The following is a 22,880-nucleotide window of genomic DNA, read 5'->3' on the forward strand; positions in this document are numbered from 1 at the left end:
TTTTTGATCAACTAACCAATTGGTTACTTTTTATTTGAAGGAAGAGGGGAAAGCAGTGCTTCCTAGGTAAATCTGAGCACTGCATGTTTAACGTAAAACTTATGTTAATATGCGCTCACAGTTTTTGGAGCAATTTGTCAGGGCCTTCCCTGGGGAGCAGCTTGCCCTTACTGCTTCCAGACACAGGTTTGCTTCCTGCACAGCGGAAGTAAGAAATTGCTCACTTTGTTTATACAATTTGAGGAATTGCAGGCTATTAGCAGACCCTCAATTATTTCTGAAAATATTTGAAAATCTTTCTATAACTCATTTCATATTGCAATGAGAATGAGATTAGCCTGTGAGGCTTACAGGCAACTGTGAAGGACAGAAGCATCTGCTGGACAGCAAAAGGCAATTTGGGCCAGCAAACTACTTTCTAATTTTCTTAGGCTTTCAAATTCACTTTTGCACCTTTTCTGTCCTGTGCTTTCAATTTGGTCTTTCCCCATAAAATGTTTTGCTGCTTCTTAAAGTGCTAAGTTATTTATTACGATGGCTTCCCTTGGCAACTAATGCCGTATATTCCACTTCTAACCTCATGCTGACTTTTCACTATCAAAAACAAGCTGTTGGAGTGTTCGAATAGGTGCACTGTTCCCATAGCCATTAAAGCCTTGTTTGAATGTCAGCTATAACAATTTATAAGCAGTAATTTCCAGAAGATAAATTTTTAAGGTGCAGAAGCTTTGATAATTTATTCTATCAGATGCAACTATTGCTTTTTCTACTTTTTATTGTTTCAAACTGAGTGAAAATTCTTGGCTTCCTCAGCGCTGCTCCCCAAGTCTAGTCACCTTTCAGTATGGGATAGTTCATGGCAGGTGCACATGATTCAGACTTGCAGCCTTTTACAAACACGGATTAATGTCCTTTTCAGGAGTAATCCCTTGACATCTATGGGACTCTCTGTGTGAAAAAAAAAATGTGCTTGAGATCAAACTTTTGAAGCGTCAGGACATTCTCCACTTATATGAATGATTTTTTTAAAGTATACAATGAACCAGATTTGTCAGTAGTCTCATCAGTTTAAAGCTAATTAGAAAGCTTGGTCAAGGGCAGTTTTGCTATAAGGCAAAGAGATGAGCTAAGCGGGGAAAGGATGCATGATCATCAGAAACAAGGCAAAGCCAAGGATATTTCTTCAGTTATGGGCATCCTCACTGTTGCTTTGCCCAAAGGCCTTTTTTTCTGGTGGCTGGCCAGAAGAGTTTGAAGGGAGGCAAACAGTCATTTGCAACCCATGTAAAAATACTCTTTACACCATGGTATTAATGGTGGGGTTATGGCGAGCTATCTTAATGGTGGCTTGCTTTGTATATTTAGAAAGGTCTTTTCTTCAGATGACTAGCAAGCATAGTTTGTGGTTTGAATTCTGTCCACACAGGCACATGATGAAAAAAAAAACAGCTATTGAATTTTAGCACATTGTCTATATTTTAGCATTATTGTCTAGATTTGACTTAAAAAGAGGACATGAGACCAGTAGGAAGGGAGTCTCTCCACCCATAAGAAAGCAGTTATTGGGAAGTGGCTTCTTATCAGGGAGTGCACTTGAACAGTACTCTCTGTTCGGGGCCATCGTAGGACAGTAAAAAACAAGGGTACAGCACCAAAAAATGGCCAGTCAACTGCCTATCGGTATCTCACACCTAATAAAATATAGAATTGACCAAAGGGGTTTTTGATTCTAGTCTTGTGTGTGAGAGAGAAAAAGAAAACATATCAGTATAAAACATTTGTGCAGCGGCTAAAAAATAGAGGAAAAAATTCCCACGAAGCTGTAACAAAACGCCTTTCTTTGGAAAAGGGACTATTCTAGCTAAAAATGATTTTGGCTAATGAGAAGTTATTTGTATGTACAAGGAATTTCACCAAGGCCTGGGTTATTTCATTAACTGTGGCTTCCCTTGGGTTGATTGTCTATCGGTGGGAGCAGCAACAACGCAGGGTGAGGGCAAGATTGGCAAGGAGTGAGTCACTGCCTGCTGACCAGCTGCTCAGCTCCTTCTTCTAGATGCCTCTTATGGCCAGACTATTAAAATGCTATTTGTGCCCTCACAAAGTGCTCTAGTCCACATGAGCTTTTACAGTAACATCAAAAGTACCTCTTGGCTTTACGCATATGTCATCTCACCAAAAGCGGCTTCAACAGTGAAGTGACCACATCTGTCAGTACAGCTGTATATTGTGCTGTTGCATCTCTGTCCGTCTACCTAGCTAGCTATCAAGCACTTTAATTAGAATTTGAGCACTGATCAAAATCACTGTTAGCATCTTTGAAATACAGATTTGAGGAGAGAGAGGGAGCAAAGGAAGTTAATACCCAGAGCAGCATGCTCACTTGCCTGGCTGTTAAGTCAATGTCTGTAAAAGACATTTGTTACTTAATAAAATACATGGATTAATGGCAGCAGAAAGCCAAGAAAGCATAATTCGGTAGTGGAAGCAGGATTTCATTTTAATTCTTTTAATTAGTCAAGGTAATCACTTCTAGGTATAAACCAACTTTTTACAGCCTTTGCAGGATGTTTTTTTATCTCTGGTCCAGTTAGATAAAAACACAGCTCTTTTTCAGAGTGTGATGAATAACAGGGGTGATGATTTGCCACAGGTCTGACACGTTTATTGACTCCTCTTATGAATGGTGTTATAGCTGCTACTGCAAGGTTTTATTATCAGATTTAGAAGAGGTTGAGTCTAGATAGGCAAGTATTTTCAGGGAGGATGGATATGTCATTTGAATTCCCATTATGCCCACTCACTAGCTGCTTGGCAATGACTTGGCCAAAGCAAATTAGACAAGTGCCAACAAGGCAGAGAGTTTCAAATATTTATACCATGTGCTGTCACAGAGCCAGTATTTCCCCCTCTCTGAATACGCAATTCTTCTAGCAGAGTTTTGAATCTTTTTCTAGAAGTCAGCAGAAAGACAGAGCAAGCAAATACTGTGCATTGTGGAATACAAAGAACAAGTTCCCGAGCTCTGCCATTTCTGTAATAGAAACTATTTTAAGTTCTCAAATATTTATTCATGGGACTTATAAAAGTCTCCATAAAATGCATGTGAAAGATTTAAGAAGGCTGTAGTTGCGGAGTTGCATTAGTCTGCTTTAAACCACCTGAGTCTATACCTCATAAACTGCACTGAACTGAGATTAAGATTATTTATTCATTTTAATGCTGTCTCTTCCCTACTTCTCCTTCATATTGATGATCTAGTATTGGTGTACTGGGTCCCATTCTGGAGAGGTGATGTGCTATAATTCCTTTTCTGCTAGGTAGGAATAGAAGTAGGAAAAGGCCCTTTTCAACTTAGTCAAATGAAAGATGAATAAATTACTGTCCAGAGCCCTTGAAAATAACATTGATGTTTTATAAAAGCCATCAAGATTTTGTATGTGAGTAGCAGCTAAGCAGGGTTAAGCCAGTTTTTGAAAAATCGCACACTTTCTTAGATTACTCTTGTTTTGCCTGACGCCCCTCTTGCAGTAATAAAGAAGTTCCTATAAGATGTATTGCTTGGGTACACAGGTTCAGTGCAACTTTTTCTTGCGCACACAGTGAAGATGTATACATTCTAGTTGCAGGTAGCCTGACCATGTCCTCGTCTGGTCCACACTGGCAGTCTAGGGAAGCCAAATCCCTGCCTAAGGCCAAAATCTGATTCAACACATTTTCTGAGGCATGTAAGCAACCCTGCAAGGTTCAGGTATGTTTTTCAAAGTTCATCCTCAAGTCTTAGAATACCCACACAGGACTAAAGCAAATTCCCCCTGCTTCATGAATTACTAAAGCCAACGTGTGCTAGATTCAAGAATGGGGTTTTACTGAGGTTCATGTATTCCACATTAACTTTTAAAACCCATGTGGTGACTTTAAAAAATATGTTTGCACAAAGTAATGAATTACTTGCACAGAGCAGATAACTTTACAAAAACTTTGGAAAACAGAAAAATATATTGAGCCAACATGTATTCTTTTCCATAAAAAGATGTATTGAAATGGCAAATTAAAATATTCAGAAGTTAAGGGATAAACAGAGCTAGAGATAAGTGTGCAACTGAAACATTGCCTTTTGTGAATATACATCCACTTCTAAGCTATTCTGGGCTGGGTTTAAGCAGTTTACTCTATTGCTAACTGGAAATGTGACATGGTGGGTCTCCCCTCTGCACACACATACACAAAGGTTAAGGGTATCCAAGAGTCAGATCCAGAATTACGTGAGTGCAGAATCGTAGTCCAATGTGACTATCCAGCAGGTGTACCTCTATTTTTCTGCCTGGCCAGATTTTGTAGGTGTTTGTTGGTTTTGATAGTTCAAAAATCCCCTACGTGCCCTTTGTTGGTTCGGGCTTTCCATACTAGTTTGTAAAACATGGACAGACCTTTTAGGACACACCAGCAGTTCAGGTTGTCTGGGAGGTATGTTTAAAAATAGTGTAGCCACACAATATATTGCACGTGCTCAAAGCACAGTTTTCAAAGTCCCTTAGTGCAGAATCAAAACCAGTTACAGAACAAATAACACATTAGATAGGATGGTTAGTATATTAAATCTTACCTGCCAGCTTCCAGCAATTTTTCCGATCAGGCTGCCCAAAACATTTGGGCTTGTTTTTAAAATCAGTTTGTTTTCTTCCTTTATTCTTGGGAGGAGAAAGCTCTGCTGTTCATTCTTCGACACAACTTTGACACCTTTTAAAACAAAAACAAACATTGGAACACATTTCAACGCCCTTAAGAAAGTTGTGACACCATTTATTTAGAATGGGAACTGAAGGGGAACTGTTTTGCAGTCCATCAATAGTTTCTAATGCTACCAAATTAATAACATACGTTCTTGTTTGAGAGTTAACTTGCTTGGTTTGCTTCTGTTAGAATGTCTATATATAGTAACGCTGTACTTTTCTGAGGTAAATGGCTGTATTTCCAACTTACTACAGTCAAGCATTAATGTAGGGAGGGAAAAAAAGAAAAGATTGCTACTGTTTTCTATAGCAGTTGCTTTTTTGTCAGTAAAGGTGACCAACCTCTGACCCGCAAGCTAGACAAGAAACACAGGAGCTGCCATCCTCTTCTCCAGACTCCAGTGTGCATCTGGCTGTATGCTGGAGATGCAACAACACGTTAGGAAATGCATGCATAAACTTTGTATCGCATGATGAAGCTGCACATGCTCAGGTGGTAAGGCCCATAAAAGTGCACTGGAGTTGTCTAGCAGGGACGTTCTCGTGTTGGCCATACGACAAGTCATGGCTGAGCATGCAGGAGCTTAGGGGATACAGCTGAAGGCTTATAAGAAGCTTGGTGTGCTTTGGCCCAAGGCTAAACACCTCTGCTCCTGTGTATGGCAAATATTCAACCTTCTTGTCTATCTCCAGAGTATAATCATGCTTTGGTCAGTGCTGAAGTAAATGCATGGTGCTTAATGAAATTATTTAGAACACCCCTTTTCCAGGCTGTATCTATTTTTGGATAAGTAGATTTGTTATGGGTATTGACAATAGTACTTTTCTAGTACGAACAAAAATGTTAGGAGGAAAAAAATAAATGTCCTCACAGTGTGTGATCTCCTTACACTGCATGCTCTTCAGCAGCTAGGCACAATAAATGACCTTACCCCTCAATATCTTTCCTCTGAGTGGGCTAAATCTAGCTTTGGAATATTCTACTTGTTCCACGTAGCTCAGCTTACTGCCCTGCATTTGATATTTGCGTATGACACTAGCAATGAAAGAGCCATTCACTCCTGGATACAAAGAAGATGGATGTGCTTAGTCACATCTTCAAGGAAGAAACGCTCTCTTGAGCTAGTCTCTCCATGTCAGAATCTACCCCCCTTCACCCAATATTGACAAAGTTATTGGGAGTAGCAATATTTATGCCTCTCTCCTCCCAAGTCTGCTGCTGTCCAAAAGGCAGCGTACTTCGCTACAGAAAAGATGTTTTCTATAAACATGGGTAAACACAAACAAACAAATCTTTCTTTTCTTAAAAGCGTATTCTGAGTATTGAGTCTGAGTTTGACTTTTGTTTATTTGCTGTCATCCCACAAGGTTTCCTATTGGTATTTCCCTAATCATAACATCAGTATATCCTTGTACCCCACTGGAATGCAGACCTGCAAGTCAGGCAAGGTTAACCTGGCCAGCTGCCTCTGTCAGAAGTCACTCAAAGACAATTTCCATCACTTCAATGGAAGGTATTCAACAGCAACCAAAATATTTCTATGTTTTTTTAATTTATTTATTCCTTTCTATGCTTTTTCCTTTGGGGAATCTCTACCAATTATCCACCTTCGGTGACACATTTGTCAAGCTGCAGAGAACTGGAGGGGGGAGAATTGTGTTAAACAGCCAGGCACCCTATAAATAATTGCTTCCTCTGTTTTCATCCTGAAAAGAAATAGTTTTCAAAGTATGTTCTGCTGGCAGAGATTCTTCAGATGCTGTCGATCTCATTAACATTCTGCTGCAGAGGAGGCAGTAAAATAATAGCTACCAGAATCCCCCAGAGAATTGTCACCTGCTACATCAGCTATCGCAGTTCCAGTTGCTGTTGTTACCATTTAACGTGCACACAGCGAAATACACCTCAAGGCAGGCTAGTTTGAGAGCCCTTTGTGTTCAGCTTTGTGCAAAGCTGCAGAAACGGGAGGCCTTACCCCAAAGAACTCGCTGTTGCTAAGGTAATGTAACACGTGCAGAAGGCAAAGGAAAGGCTGAAACGGAGTGCGTGCTGCCTGGAAAATAGCAAGGAGTGTGTCTCCTAGCCAGCCAGGAGACTCATTTTCAGATTGCCTTTTAGTGTATGCCTGATGCAAAAGAAAGTATTTAAAGAGAATGGGGGAGGGGAGGTGTTAATAAAGCTAAAGGGTGGATTTACACGTTTTGGTTTGGAGCTTTTCTGCTCTGGAAGGAAAAAGTGTTTTACAGCTATGGGGAGCACGGTATGATCTGTGACTGGCCAAGCCACCACAGACCGTGTCTAGACGAGACAGACTATGATAGGAATAAAAAACCTGAGCTGTGGAGAACTATCAGTGCAATGGTGAAAGAAGAGCTGGAAGGGAGAAGGAAGAATTCATCTCCTAGACTGATGAGCCACAGTAGGGCTGAGAGGGATGAGGTTACAGACAGGACTTGAGCCACAGAGGAGTTTCCAGCAAGCAAGGCCCCAAGCAAGTGTGTCAGCTGTTTCTCTAAAATAGAGCATTTTCAAAAATAATGTATGTTTTGGGGTGACTGTTTTCTGAATGCCCAGCTGTAGGTGGCTCTGATTTTCAGAGTGAGCAACCTGCCAACTTCAGGGCCTGAATCATGAGTCGCACATAAATCAAACTGCAGGCGTTGACCCTGCGTGTTGTGTGCTAGCTGAGGGAGAGAGCGCTGTTGGTTTTTGCACACAGGCTGGTGCGCCGTTTCAGTGTGTCCATCAGAATGGACAGATCAGAGGATTGAGAGTCTGGAGAAAGTAGTAGGGTGTTGGGGGTTACAATCTACCGTCCTCCACCCACGTTCAAAGGAACTTGGAGACTAGTTTAGTAGTCTAATTCTGTTTTCATATCTCTTCCGGAGTATTTGGATGCAATAGAAATGTTATTTGCTTATCTTTCAGACTGTTCTTGCTGTTTTGCTTTCTTGATAAAAGGACAGAAATAATTTCCACCATGTTTTATGTATGTGAGCAGAATTTGTAGGTAGAAAACCTTGATACAAGCTATCAGTGGTCTGTCAGTTATCTAAGATGACATGGGTCAACTCTGAAGTAATCAAACCTTTGTATTGCCGTGTAACACCTTCCTACGTAACTCAGAGGACCAGTGAGGGCACTAGCAGCTTTCCACCTCCAGGTCAACAACTGGAGCCCCCAAATGATGGAGAATGAGAGTTATTGCCGCTTGTTAGTTGTGCTGTAGCCAGGACATTGTGGGCTAACATGTCAGTCCACCTCCCGGGTGGCAAGTATCAAAAGACACTGTTGTTACTACTTTTTAGCAGCTTTAGGAGAAAGCCCTAGTATAAAAGACTGAGTTACCTTTCACTCCCAGGGGGGCCAAAAATTGGGAAATTTTTGCTCTACTGTATTATTATGTAGAAACCAAGGAGGTTTGTCAGGTTGGTTTCTGGCCTGATCTGCAAGTTTGTTCTAAAGTTATTTTAAATGAAAAATAATAAAAGTGTATTTGTGTTATGTCTTTTTATGAGCATAGTGAATGCTTTTCTTATCAAAAGCCAAACTCACATGCCTCGAAAGAGTGCTGTGGGGGATTTGTGTATAAAATACCCTGCAGGTGGTATGGCTGTACTGCTGTGCCTCTATGAAAAAACAAACTGTAGATTTTATATTGGTAGATCTTCAGCGGGAAGCTGCACCTGAAATACAAAAGAGAAAGAGTAAGAGCTCCCTGGAACAAAATGTTTCGCTTAACTGAAACGGTATTTCAGCCAAAGCCCAATTGTTGTACATTTAAATAAAAGTCTTTGGATAGCTTCAGGGAAGCTAGTTTTCATGACAAGCAGGATACAAGACTTAATGCCGTATAATTTCCTGGAGCAGCAGGCTATATCTCCTACATTTTATTTGTATCCTTACATCTACAGTAGCTTTTAATACCTTGATGCTGATGGGAGAAGTCAGGACTCTGCTCCTGCGCTCCCATCCTGCTGAGTCCTTTCAGACGAGCATGCAGGGTCTGGGACTGGGCTTTGGCAGGGCTCGGGCTGCTTGAGGGAGCCTTTAATTGAAAAAAAAAGGCTAAATTCTTTCTTGGTGTAGCTGCATGGCCATTAAGCTGCACTAAAGCTGGGTTAGCTTTCCAGATCCAATAAGAAGTGCACTGAAACAGTTTTAATTTTACTTTTGGCTCACAAAATTGTATTCCTGAATATATAGATGAAAACATTAAATCTGAAAGGAATGGTATTTTTGGGTGGCCTGTTTTAGGAGTTAGCTCTGTTTCTTAGTTTCTATGATCTTTCTAGTGTTTCTATAGTCATAGAGCAAAACTAGGCCTAAAAGAGTGCTGTACTGGATTAGTACTGATTGCGGTCACTTCATCACAAACTTTGCCTCTCTCCCTTACTATTCTCTATGTCATCGTGAGACCTAAATTCCTGTTTGATTCTTGTGAAACTTTACTGTGGCTACTGACTTTTGGGTTGTGCTGTACTGTTTGAATGCCTAAGTAAGCACCCAGAAGTCAGGTGGTTAATCAAAGGTACAGGCTGTATATTAAGGTTTTATGCATCCAGGGACCTTATATATTACAGTTTTTCTCAGAAATGTTTTGTTTCCAATCTTGGCTCAAAGGGGGAAATACATACCCAATAAATTTAAACATAATAGGGAAAACTTTGGGAAGTTTTTCAACATTCTGTTCAAATTCTGTATGAAGGATCTGAAAGTTTTTATTTTATTCTAACTGGTTTGGACATCTCTAGTATTAACTAATGCTGTAGACAGGCTAGATAAAATCTCAGTGTAAATTATCTAGTGAAAACAATAAGCTTCTTGTAAACTAGAGGAAAAAATCTCTTGATACAGACTGTTTGAACTGACATTTTTTTGTAGTAGGCACAAAATTTATGAAGAGAAGCTCTGATATTTCTTTACTCTGTCTATTTTTTAAGTTTCTTTGAGAACAAAACATGCTGACTGTGACATCGTGTTCCAAACTGAATGTTTAATACGGAGTTCAGTGTGAGGGCACAACAAGCAGCAGTGGTCTCTAATAAAGATAAACTTGTACAAGGGATTTAAATAGCAATAGTGCAGTGTTTTGTTTTTAATGGGTCATTTTCAGTAGTATAGAATAATAAATGGTAAAAAAAGATTGTGGTAGTGTTAAGGATTTGTGGCTAATGCATTTTGTTTCGTGGGGTACATAAACAAATGCTGTGCTTCAGATATGACCTTGAAGCTATTTGGACTCCGTCGAGAAGGTATGTGACCAGCCACGGGTACAGCTGTGGCGCAGCTGCAGTACAGCTCAGGCAGGCACCAAGCAGGAGAGCCTCAGCTCAAAAGCAGCTCCCAAGGGTGGGAGGGGAAGGTGCCCCCAAGGCTTCTGCCCAATTTTTTCTCCTCCAAGGCCAGCCAAGGCTTCTCAGACAGCTCACTCTTATCAGAGCCTTGGTGCAGAGAGCTTAGCTCCTGCAGTGGGGGAAGAGTGTGCAGCAGACCCTGTTCCAACCACTTTGTTGTTAAATGGCAATATCAAAAAAGGAGAAGAACTGGTATATCACAAGGAAAGATATTTTTGGTAATTGTTGATACAGTTTTGTTGTTACTATTTTTGTTTTCATTATAGATTTTTTATATGGATTACGTCTTGGTTAAATGTTTAGAAATGTATCATAAAATGACTGGCAAAGGCAATTTGTATGACTGTGGGTACAGCAGAATGGCATTAAACTCCTTATTAAAGCAGAAAACATTATTTGAAGTGCTCCCCTTGGGTTTTAGAGTTCCACAGCAGAAGTGAATCTGTGTTGAGCCTCAGTCCTTGTACTCTCAGGGGACTTTAGAAATAGCACAGATCTTTGGACCTCTTGGAATTAAAAGGTTATTACATCATCTAACTATTTGCTTTGCCTGAACTCTTCTAAAAAGTTTAATGAAGGACTTCGGACTCAACCAAAGAATTAGTTAAGATTTCTTGGCTGTATTTTGATTTTAATTTTAGCAATATTGTCAGGTGACACAACCCTTAGATTAAGCAGAGGTCACAGAACTCTGCCAGAAGTGGTCAGTGGAAAGATCCACAGACACTGGAAGGTCTCAGGCTCTTTCCTTAACTTGTTCTTCTGCTTCCTGTGGAAAGATTTGATTTGGCAGTCCTGAAGATGGAAAGTCAAAGTTGTATTTAAATAGCAAACAGTTTACCAATATTAACTGGAGAAAGCTTAACACAGAGGCAATCATAATATTATTATTGGAAACAAATTACATGTCAAAGTGCATGTTCATTGAGGTAATACACTAGGCAATGGCCTCCAAAATTCTTTGTGTGTGGATCAGAAGCATTATGTTACCCTTTTTTGACCTGAATGCACCTGCTGGTGCTTCCATTGGGAGAAGACAGAGCAGGTAATATGTATGTAACCTTGTTTATTTACGAAGGCTGTACTAAGTCTTCTTTCAGAGGCTCCCAGAAGAGCAAACAACTGAAAACCATTCTTTTGCTCTTTTGCCATCCTTCACGCAGCACCTGTGCTAAAGACTTTCTGAATTTTTTGGTTATTCTTAGGGCAATGTGACCAGTCTTTCTTATGCTACCTTCATGCTTTCTTTCCTATCTGTACTGATCGTTCTGTCTTTACCTTTAGTTGGCCTAAAAGCCAACTAAATGGCTTTTAGATTTGCTTTAAATTAAGGGCAGTGACCAAATGCCTATGTCAAAGAGGCTTAACTCAGCCCGTTGCAATGGGTTTCTCTATCTTTTTTTACTGTTATGTTAGCTGTTCTTGTAACTGTCTCTGTCAGTACTAATTCTGACAGCAGAAAATTGAACAAATTGCACTCTTGGCTTTTGGGGAAGGTTATCAAAATTAGTTGTGGAAGATAAGGTGTGAGGAGTGATCCCAGTGTATTCAAATACTTATCTTTAGCATCTATTATCTTGGATAATAAACTTGATAGCACCTCTTTCCATACCATTTTCCTCAGATGGGCATCAGTACTCACACAGTAGGTGTCTGCAAATAATTTGTATGTATGCTATGTATCTATGCTATGACTAGAGCATTCTCCTGGAAGATAAGAAATATGAATTTGAAGATACTGATTTGAAATGTGAATTGACTGGCCTGATGCTTCCAGCCAGTTGACTCCAGATTTCCTGCAGTCTTGGAAGTTATCTAAATACTAGTCCACTGGAAGACCTATGGATTTGAATAATGCACCTCTTAGAGCATCAGCTGGATCCACCTGGATAGGCTTCCAAGCTATGGAGCTAGGTCAAAAATACCTCCATTTGCTGGAAAGCAGTGGCTTTATCTAAGAAGTGAGGATAATAGTATCTTTCATCTCAGTGTAAAGTATTGTGAAAAAACGTGAATCATTTGTGAACGACTCTTTGTATATTACATTGATGAATCCATGAAACGTTCGCAAGGATATTAATAATTCTGCCTTCAATGTAAAGACAGGATAGCAGGCAACAAATGAGCTCTCAGTCACATATTCTGTAATGACAATGAAACAAAATACTAAGTAGCTGTTGTATGTGAGGTGAAAAAAAGCATGTAGCTATGTAACTAAAATTGGTTTCATAATTCATGTACAAACAGGGCCAAAAACATTGCACATACAGACTTTATTTTGGTGTTTCCTAAGTTATGACATCTTGACTCTGCATATTTTAAATTCTTTCAATGTATTTGTAAGTAATTGCTTTAAATAGAAAACTTTTCTCTAATTTGCAGAGGCTTGGTGCTAGAAAATATAATCCTCAGTTGCTGTTTTAGCAGTGCTGGGAAAAGAAGTAAACAGAGGACAGCTGCAACATAGAAATCTGAATTTCTTTTCATCTATTTTCTGTAATGAAGAAATGTGACTGGGTTCTTATTCACCTAGAGCCTGCAATGTCATCTCCCTGTGTGCACGCTTGCAACCCTTTGTCACCTATCCCAGCATCTCTCTTCTATAACTTTTACTCTATCTTCAGCATATCCTTACGTATTTTGCTTGTGTGAATCATCAGCATGACGAGGAAACAGATTGATGCTTTGTAATATCTTTCGCTATCAAACACAACCGTTCTCGTTTTAGTGCTTTATTTATACATCCTGGCCCTCCCCTTAAGTTATCAGCAGAAAGCTTCCAACCTTTCCCTCTCAAAGTGTAAAAGCAAGTAAGTCTCTTGAGCCTCCGAACTGTTTCCACCCTAACACAGGTGTTAGAACTGACTTCTGTAGGTAGTGAGTGTTGGTTAAAATCAAAGGCGACAAACACTAGCTCTTAATCCCCAAGCTGACATCTTCCTTTAAAATGAAGCTTTGATGTGCTCTGGGGTGTGACACCTCAGTTAGGATTGATATGGATTAGTTTCACTAGGAAAGAGTAGTAATTCTGCGTTTGTTTTCAGTGGATGGCCCGTACTCTCTTACCGTGTCTGCACTGAGGCATGATGTCTGCTCTGCTGATTTATCACTCCTGAAGAGGCACAAGTCAACAAGGAAATACAGAGTTCACTATAAAGGAAAATATTCAAAGTCATGCACATGCATAAAGAGTCGACGAAAGCCTGGCTTAACAGTTTGCTATAGTTGTCTAGGATATTAAAAAAGAGGTGGGTGGAGGAAAAAAACCCTTTTGTAAGTAAAGCATAAAACAACAGATGAAAGCTAAAGAATGTCAGGCATCACTAAAGAGAGTTTATACAACCCATGGTGTGAAATGAATGGCTGAAAGCTTATGATAATAAATATGTGGACTGTGTATGTCCTAACTAATAGTAAGTCATACAACATGAATGTCAGACTTTTCTAGATGTGGGTCTCATATGGATAAAAACAAAACCCTTAAAAACAGCAGCCTGTAATCACAGACTGAGCGCAAAGAGTGAACTACTAGAGCTGATGAAGAAAAGGGTGAGCTACCATCAACACCATAGGCATTCAAACAATTTTGGGTGGCCCAGAACTGGGGGAAGTAGAAGCAGGGGTGTTTTTACTTTGTGTTTGTACAGTGCACAGAACAGTGGGAACACTGTCTGAGCTTGGGGCTTGGGAGCCTCCTGAAGTTATAGACAACAATTATTATGAAAATGGCAAAAGGAACACCTCCAAACCCAAAATGTCTTCTGAATCACCTGAGGAAAAAATCACTCCTTGGAAAAATCCAGCTGGCTGTGGAAAGGAGCTGAGTATAATGTTTTAAGATGGTTGCCTCATATTTGCGACAGTGAAAAAACAAACTAATCCACATTGAAAATGGAGGAATGAACTCTACAAGAAGCTGCCAGTGTTGGCAAGGAAAATTTAAGGGCAGCAGGAAGCACACTTAGTTAATTCTTGCCTAAGGTGTTAAGGAAATAAGGAGGGTCTTTACAAAGCCTCCTTACATGTAAAGAGCAGGCAAATACAGGAAAGAAAGTAGGTGTACACTAAGAAGAGAGGTGTTAAACACAATAAATGATAATTAACATATTGAAGCTACCCAGCTTATTTTATTTAGATCTGTCTTTAAGACTGAGTAAACACAGATATAGGATAAAACCTCATTGACTGAAGCCTAGACTAGACTCCCATTAACTTTGAGGGGATAAGTTTTGCCCAGAAGTTTAGAAGTAATAAAGCAACTGTCGATAAGCATTTGATAAAAACAGGCTAAAGGAACACTTTGGAGAAGCTAAATACAAGCAAATTATCAGATATGTTCAAACTGTTTCCCAGGGACATCAGGGATACCTAACAAACTTGAAGACGCTCCTCATTTAACTTTTCTAAGCCATTTGCAGCTGGAGATCCAAAGCTCTGCAGAAGTTCATCAAGAAAGAAGAGAAGCAACTCTCAGGACCTACTGGATAAAAATGAAGCATATAACTCAATAATCTATGAGTAAATAAATAAAAAAAAATAGTCTTCTGCTCCTTCAGGAGCTGTGTAAGACTAGAAAATAAAACCCATTTTCATGAGCAGTATATTGCGTGTTTGTGAAGAACATAGTTCAGGCAAGTATTTTTTTTTTTTTTTTTTTTTAATGAACAATGGATTTTAGCTGCAATTCCCAGAAGTGCAGTGCACCATCTTTGAAGGGTATTGCTAGTACGGAAGCAACTTTGAGTGAGTTCACTGCCTCCGAGTTCTTAGGTTTCTCTAACACAACGAAGTGTGTTAGAATAACAGTGTAAACTTTACTAATCATTTAATAAAGTAAAAAAAATCTTGCCTGAAAAATCAGTTTGTTTTGCAAATGACTTTATGGATGCATAGAAAAACAGCAGAAAGATTTCAAACAAGTAACAGCAAAAAGTAGGAATATATTGAGTCTGATCTAGGTAACCAGTGCATGTTGTACTGATTTAGTATGAAGCTCAGCTTTGTTTAATATCAATATGGGTGTTCAGGAAGAGGCAAACATATTAAATTGAATTTTTGGGAGACTTTGAGAACATGTTGTAAACACTCATAATAATATACAAGTAATACAAGAATTCCTTGAAAGATAAAAATATGAACAAACTGTTTTCAAGAGAAATTTAAATAGAAAATACAGGTCATGAGCAGTCATCTGACACAGGTATTTAATGAGAGAGAAACATATGAAATATGCTGCCTGTTTCTCTCACATGAATTCATTACATTGTGAATTTGGGCCAAATTAAACAGATGTCTTATACTGCATATCAAGGAGGCAATATTTCCTCTCCTTCTTAAAAACTAATGGCACCTGTTAAAAAAAGACTATGTTCTATCTGCAAAAATACCAAAAAGTATTTGATGGCAATGTAGTGAGAAAATCAGTAACCAAAAATATTGACAGACTGAGAAATGAAGAAAGATCTAAGTCTGTAATTATTCATTAAAAATACAAAAGAGGGTGTGCTGGCAGTTTACAAGCCTGTTACAGCATATATGTAAATAAAAGTAAGAATTGTTTAGATTAGTTGGCAAAAGGAAATGTAGAGAACATCATGAAGTGTTCCTGATGATAAATAGTATCACATTTCATGTCTTACAAGAGAAATACTGGAAACTTCCTTCTTGAGCTATGGACAATAAATTTGAGCAAATAATTGGAACATGTATTAGCTGAAATGATGAAGGGATGAAAGGATGAAACAGCCTTTTTCTAGAGCTTTCTTTCTCCAGAATTATCGTAATCTTTTTTGGTGTAAATTGACCAGTATCTCAAACAAAGCCAAAAGTCATTCTAAAAATTATTTGATAAAAATGTATTTGTTTTCCATTAATCTTCCCAGGACATTTTTTTACTTAAATTGATGAAAAACAAGTAATCTGAATATTCCTAAGGCAAAGGTTGTTTTCCAGTTAATGAAATTTTCTATAGTAAGAAGAAAGTGTGAAAAATATTGGAGAATATTAATACAGATCAAACTCTGCAAAATAGCAACCACTTTACTTTTTCTAAATCTCATGTCCTTCCCATAATTTTTAACTCATTTCAGTCCATGTCCTTCTGCAAAAGCTCTGATTAAAATGCTGTATGGTATTTCACAGTGATTGGATTGGCATCGTGCATCTTAGCACAGCGGACGTACCTCATAGCTCTAGCGTCTCTCCTGACATTCTGCATCCTGGAAGGATGCAGGTGTGTGAGACTGCCCTGCAGAGCTGACAGTTGCAGTAGCTGCCTTAGGCAAATGAAATTACTCTAAGGCAACTACATGGATATTAAATTAATCTCTGTTCCTACGCTTAACTTTACTGGGTAATTAAATTACATAAAATACAATTTAAATTTTCTCTGCCAACTTTCTTACTGCCAGAAGTCTCTTTGGAGGTCATGTCCTCCCCCAAACCTGGTGACTTTCATCTAGAGCGATTTCAGCTTTCTTTTGCCCACACTGAACTGTCAAGATTCATTTGTTCCGTGTCAGTTATCTGCAGTCCCGCATTAATGCAGAACTGCATGGCAATGTTCAGATTTCCTCAAACCCAGTTTGGGGAATTCTCGTTCGGTGCCTTGGCGCATGCTCAGCTCCCGCCAGGGAAGTGGCCCGTGCACTGGTGCTCAGGGGCACGGGGACCACACCATCTCTCTTGCCCGTAGCATGCCGTGCTGGGTACTTCTGCCACTCTGCGTTGTAAACTCATTACCAAATCTCTGCTTTTGTCAGTCCTAGCAGAAATCTCCCATGGAGGTGGCTACTAGATGGAAAAAGTTGTTCTGTAGACTAGAGCTTTCTACAGGCAAACTATGGTTTTTTTCTCCACCACCCCTAAAGTGTGTAATGTTGAAGGAAATCTAAATGAAATACCTTGTGACAATACTACCTCACCTGAAGCTTACCCTGAAAAACTTTGATTTGCTGACTACCCTCAGAAACACTGTAGTTAATTCAATATAACCAGTATTTGCTTATGTAGCTCAAAGGCAGTTGGGATTACCCAATACCATTTTTTTCCTGCTACAAGCTGTGTTGCCTATCTGAATTACATTTCCTGTGATGAAATAGGGTCTACCCTCTAGTGACCAAGGTATGTGGTTCAGTGTGTTGCTGAAGGAACCTACTCTGGCCAAGAGGTCACTGCAGAGAAAGAAATCTGTACCTCTCTCAGTGGCCCCAGGAGACTTTATGCCATTACAGGAAATTGCATATCATTGCAGAACCAATTCAGTGCTCAGTATTTCTAGTTTGTTTACACAATGGGTATTACAGTTTTGATTATAAAATATTACTGCTCAACTTGAATAAAAATATATTTCACTATAGTCAAATATATTATGTTTCCACATTCCATTCAGTGGGAAAACATACTATTTCAACCTTTCATTTGAATTTGTGCTGAGAAAGAAAACCAAAGTATCAGCATTTCCAACAAAATAAAATTTATTTTTTCTTAGCTCTGTTCTTAAGTGTATTGTATATCAGTCTCACAGTTGCTTCACTGTTGACAAGCTGCATTTAAGAAGCATAAGCCGGAGCAATAATTGACTAACTCATATTTTATTCTTTTCCCCCTAGCGAATGCTTATGTGACTGGGATTCAAGGAATTTGGTGTGCTGGCTGAATCATCAGTTTCTCCCACAGCGATGGATATCACAATGGTACCGCTGAGCTGTATCCTCCCACCGCTATAACCCTTCCACAGTGTTCCACAATGTTTGCTTCACTCATATCATTCTTCTTCTTTTCACTTGCTGCATAAATCCACATTTGCAGTTTGTCTTTTATCAGCTGACTACCACTGAAAAACAATTTTATCACCCAGTATTTCAAAATGAAAGATTTGTAATGAATTTGAGCCATTCCAACTACAAGATAATTTTTAATACAAAACATAGTCAGTCCTTCTGAGTGGTATTGCTATTTTTTATGTTCTACTATGATAAAGATGTACATTGAATTGCCTTTTTGAACTTTTCAGTTTTTGTTTGTTCTTCCGTCACGAAGAACACATCATGAACTCAATGAACTCAGAGATAATGTATCTTCTTGTTGAAGCAAAAATGCATGGTGCTTCTAGCCCAGATAATCTTTAGTATGATATAATTTGTACTTTTGTGTCTTAGTATTGAAAAGTGAAAGAAAAAACAACAAATGTGACTGTGAGGAGATACTCTGCCTTTCTATAGATCTGGAAGGCCTTTAGATACTTGCTCCAAAGTCACCCACACTATGACACAGTTCTTAACAAAGTTTAATTAGAAAATCTGTAGGGCTTGAGAAGTAGATTATGATGGGGTAAGTGGCAACATCTGGAGCTCATTAAACTGTGGGGGTATACCACCAAGAATTAAAGGGAGAGAACAGAAAGACAGGGGTGTAGGTGAAGGGAAGCTCTATAGTTGCTTAGAAAAAGGAGGGATTTGGGGTTTTTTTTTTTTTTGTTTGTCTCTTGCCTTCTGTAAGAAGAAAGCTCTTCAAGTATTTTTTTGCTACATATCAGCTTTGATAACTGGTAAGAGGGTCTGTGCTTTGCTACTATTTGTATGTCCTGCCTACTAAATGTTAAATGCCTATTTCCCAAATACAAATTATCTTACCAATACTAGTCTGAATATTGCAATGATGTAGCTGAAAAATGTGCAGTGAAGCTCAATAGCTCATGTATGAAATTACTGTACAGTTATCTTTGATACATACTAGTATGAACAGCAGTTAGAATGGAAATATCAGTGAATGCAGTTTTTCAGCTTCAGCAGGTTTTCTGAACTATTGCAACAGTGCCTCATAACCAAAGCAGAGTCCTCAGCTGCAGCATGTGCCTGGACTAAGGTAGGTATAATCAGAGCTTGGATTAGAGAAACTTGAGTAAAGCCATATACATGAAGTAATATACTTCTTTTTTTCTTTAATTGTGTTTTTTTTTCCCCCCTCTCTCTCTCTTCTGGCTAGTGCTTTAATAATCCTGGTATTATCTTAAGAAAATTCCAGTGTAGCTTTTGTTTTCTGCATCAAATCAGTGAGACTGAAGTTGTTAATTCACTCTAAATCATCCTATTATGTGTAGCTAATGTGGCCCTGCAAATTGTGCAAGACTGCCCTCTTCAATGAGATTTCACTAAGGCAATGGATGAGATTCCTATTGTATGGTTTTATCCAAACAGAAGTTAGAAGATAAAAGCCTTCTTTAAATCAAATGATTCAGCTGAATCCAGATATTTATTTCCATATGTGCTGTTCTAAATTCAGGTTTGGTGGCAGCTTATCACTCTGTGTTCCGGAAGTCCAGGTAATCATCATCAGATAACTAATAGTGACTGGAACACTTCATGCTTTTCTGCTAAAAGAGCTGATGTATAGAGATTTTTTTCAATGCTAACTGCAATTCACGGGAGAATTTTAGTTCAAGACCACAAGAGTCATTGTGGTGATGGTGCAGTGGCATAGGCAACACCTTCCATAGATCCCAACGGGAAAACTAAACAATGAACTAAGCAGCAAATGTTGGCATTAAAAAATAAATTTTAACTTCTAGTCTGTTCTGTGTGGACATATTTTACAATGTAACAATTTTTCTTGTATGCTTTCCGTCCAAAAATCAATAGGATCTGAACATGCACTCGAGCATTTTGACAGTCTGTTGGGGGGGTGGGAGGAGAAAAAGAAGATGCAACTTATGCCACAGAAGGGGGTTGGCAAAGACTGAACAAAGTGAAAACCTTCTGCTAAAAAGCAGTAACTGAGGTTTACATAGTGGTGCACTGTGGAATGTGAGCTTCGGTGAAATGTTGTATCTAGAAGGACTTGCATCTTTTTAGATAAAACAAGATTAGAAAAATGGATGCATTTGCAGCTGTATTGGTTTCTGGTGTCATCGATACCTCCGTGTGCAAGTTTGATGTCAAGGACTGAAGGTGAATACTTGTCAGCCAGAGTTGGCTCCAGGAATGGCCACACTTTCCTTCATTGTACTATATCCTCACGCTAAATAAGGGTCTCTGGATTAGACTGAGAGTCTGCTTAGGTTGGCATCGTTACAACCTCAGTGCATTGACATAAAGCCAACAAAAAAATCTACCCTCAAGAGTTTCAGCTCGGCTGCATCTTTGTCCTTCAGACCAATGGCAGGACACTGCTATTACCAGGTTTGAAGGGACAACACAAGTTCAGGTGTCTGACAAGACCCTGCATGGTATCTGGTGATAGAAGGACCATGTAGCTAACAGATAAAGATCTACCAGTCTGCAAGAGTTGCTGGAAATATCTCCAGTAGAATGTTAAGTTATTGGTTTTTAACTGTAACTAATCCTGAGAACAACTTAACAAGGGTTGCGATGGATTTCTCATCACTGGAAAATGTTTAATCTAGGTTGGTTGCTTCTCTGTAATACTCTTGTTCAGCTACTGCTGTTGAATTTCAATCTGCAGTTAGTGCTGGAAAGTTCAGCACACAATTAAGCAAGCTGTCAGTCTGTATAATCTGTTTGGCCTCACAATCTATGTTTCTCTAAAGAACTGGACAAATAAATAGAGGACACAGAGGGACACTTAGAAATGTCTACACATATTTATTCATTCATCTCTTCAAAAATAAAATTCAGTTGACTAATCACTACATACAATCACTGCTTTGCTCAAATACTCTTACTTACCAGCAGAGCTTTTCTCCCAGATCACCTAGAAGGTACCCCCACAAAATTAAAACTGTATGACCTAAAGGTGGAATAAATATTTAAAGAGTAAATATGTTAATGAAAAGGTAGAAAAGATGAAGGTAAAATCTTCAACATCTAACAGTCCATCCACCACATACAGGAGTGTGTATAGCTACTTTTCTGGGCAGTAAAGGGGATGAAAAGAATGTAAAGTGAAGGTATGTAAACAAGAAAGCCAATGCTTTTTTTTTTTTTTTTTTTTTTTTTTTAAAAAAAAAAAAAAAAAAAAAGAAAAGCCTACATTTAGGTATCAAGACAAGCAGCCTCATGAGAGCTGCTAGAGCTGCTAACAGTGCTTATTGACTTAGTTTCACTAGAGTCTAGGCTTTAATGGAAGATGAGTTTAAAGCCTGTAAAGTCTGTTTGTTTTATTATTCCTGGTTTAAATCAGCGTTTCTCTAAGATAATGGTCAAACTCCAGCTGACTTTGGTGGGAGCAGAATAGAGCTCTCTGGGAGTTATAACATTAACCCATTTGTACGCAGCTGCAGATGCAGCTTGCTGTCAGTGTGATTTGTGTGTGTGCATCACTAACTGAGAGCCTGCTTAGTAACGGCGATAATTAGCCCTGTTTCAGTGCAGCCGTAAACCCATGACCTTGAGCAGATGTCCTTCTAGAAATAATACATGTTCCTGTGTTTTTGCAGACCCTCGGTAGAGTTTATCTGGATTGACCAAAACTATTTCTTCATGGTTCTCTGTGCCATCAGGTTTTCCAAAACACAACTTGAAGTTTTCCAGTGCACATCAGGGTAGCGCTGGTTCTCGGGACATGTAACCCTTTGCTCTGGCAGCAAAGCAAAGCTGACTGTATTTCTTTGAGTGTACTGATAAAAACAATGTTAAGTGGTGTAATACATGTGGCTGGATAGTGTGGTTTCAGTAAGAGGAAAAACCACTCTCTGGGAACAGCTCAAACAGTGTCGTTTATAACTCATTATGGTGATCGCTCGGCTTGTTACTCCAAAAACCGTGGTGAAAGAAAGAAGTGGAGCAATACAAACCCGCCTCGCTAATTTAACTCGAGAAGATTTTGTTTTTCCCTTGAGAATTTAATTTCTCAAGGAAGCTTTTTGTGGCAAACCCTACAGTGGGGCAACCAGAAGCAGCATTTTTACAGCAGTGCTGTAAAAACCTCGGGGGCAAGAGCCAGCCCTTCGTGACGGGCACGTGGTTAGAGCATGGACAGTGGTAGCGTGAGTTTTCCCGTGCTGTTTTGCCAGGGCGTCGTGATAGGAGAGTATCACTGGAGTCGAGAAAGCAGCTTGGGCTGCATCCCTCGCAGGCTTCTTGCTGAGAGCCACGAAGCTGCCGGTGCCGAGGGTGGCTTGACAACTCGGACAGCTGTCCGGAGCGTTCTGACATAAAACCACCTTCCTCTGTTTCCAGAACCTCCGATGGTCAATGGAAAGGAAAGAGTTGAAAACAAAGGTTATTTAAGATGTATTTTACATGCTTGTTACCTTAATCTGTCTTCTGAGTTTCCCAGTGAGCTTGAAGCTGTAATATAAACTATAGACCTAAAATAACTGGCGTGCTAAGCTGCCTGCTTTTTGTGCTTAGGAACAACAAAAAGGAACTCCAGTCTCCTCGAGTTCCCTTTGGGTGTGAAATGATGGTACAAGACAAGAAAAGCCTTTTGTGCAAAAGAAAGGGGGGATAATTTCCTATTCTGATGTGGCACCACATGCTCGCGTACACAGCTGAATTATTTTAAAACAAACAGCGTGCCTTGAATAGTTCCTGTTTATGTCAGGACGCTCTTAGCGATAAGCGATACCCAGATGATGAACGAATAATTAAGCCGTGATGAAGCACAACAAAGGATGTGTGACTGTCACGAAATACACCCTTCCCAGGGGCTTTTAAAGCATCAGCTGCAGCTGAGTCCCCCCGTCAATCAGATGTGATTGCATCATGTAAACGGCACCCCCTAGACTTGCCTTATTTGCTCTTATGAAATTCCTGTCAGTTTTTACCCATAAATAATTTAGGTAAATGGCTTTGGTCGCTGCAAGCTGCCAATTATTGTAATGCCACC

General features: G+C 39.3%; 1 long non-coding RNA gene across 1 annotated transcript in view; it reads left to right on the forward strand.

Moving 5' to 3' along the window:
- The window catches only part of LOC146598793 (uncharacterized), a 36,525-nt gene extending 18,469 nt beyond the window's left edge, over positions 1-18,056 (forward strand). Inside the window, exon 3 of the long non-coding RNA XR_014895203.1 lies at positions 17,702-18,056. This is a non-coding gene — a long non-coding RNA (uncharacterized LOC146598793). The remainder of the gene's footprint in view (positions 1-17,701) is intronic.
- The last annotated feature ends 4,824 nt before the right edge of the window (positions 18,057-22,880 follow it).

The sequence above is a fragment of the Rhea americana genome, unplaced genomic scaffold (genome assembly GCF_003343005.1).
Source record: "Rhea americana isolate MKP2758 unplaced genomic scaffold, rheAme1 scaffold_153, whole genome shotgun sequence".
Lineage (NCBI taxonomy): Eukaryota > Metazoa > Chordata > Aves > Rheiformes > Rheidae > Rhea > Rhea americana.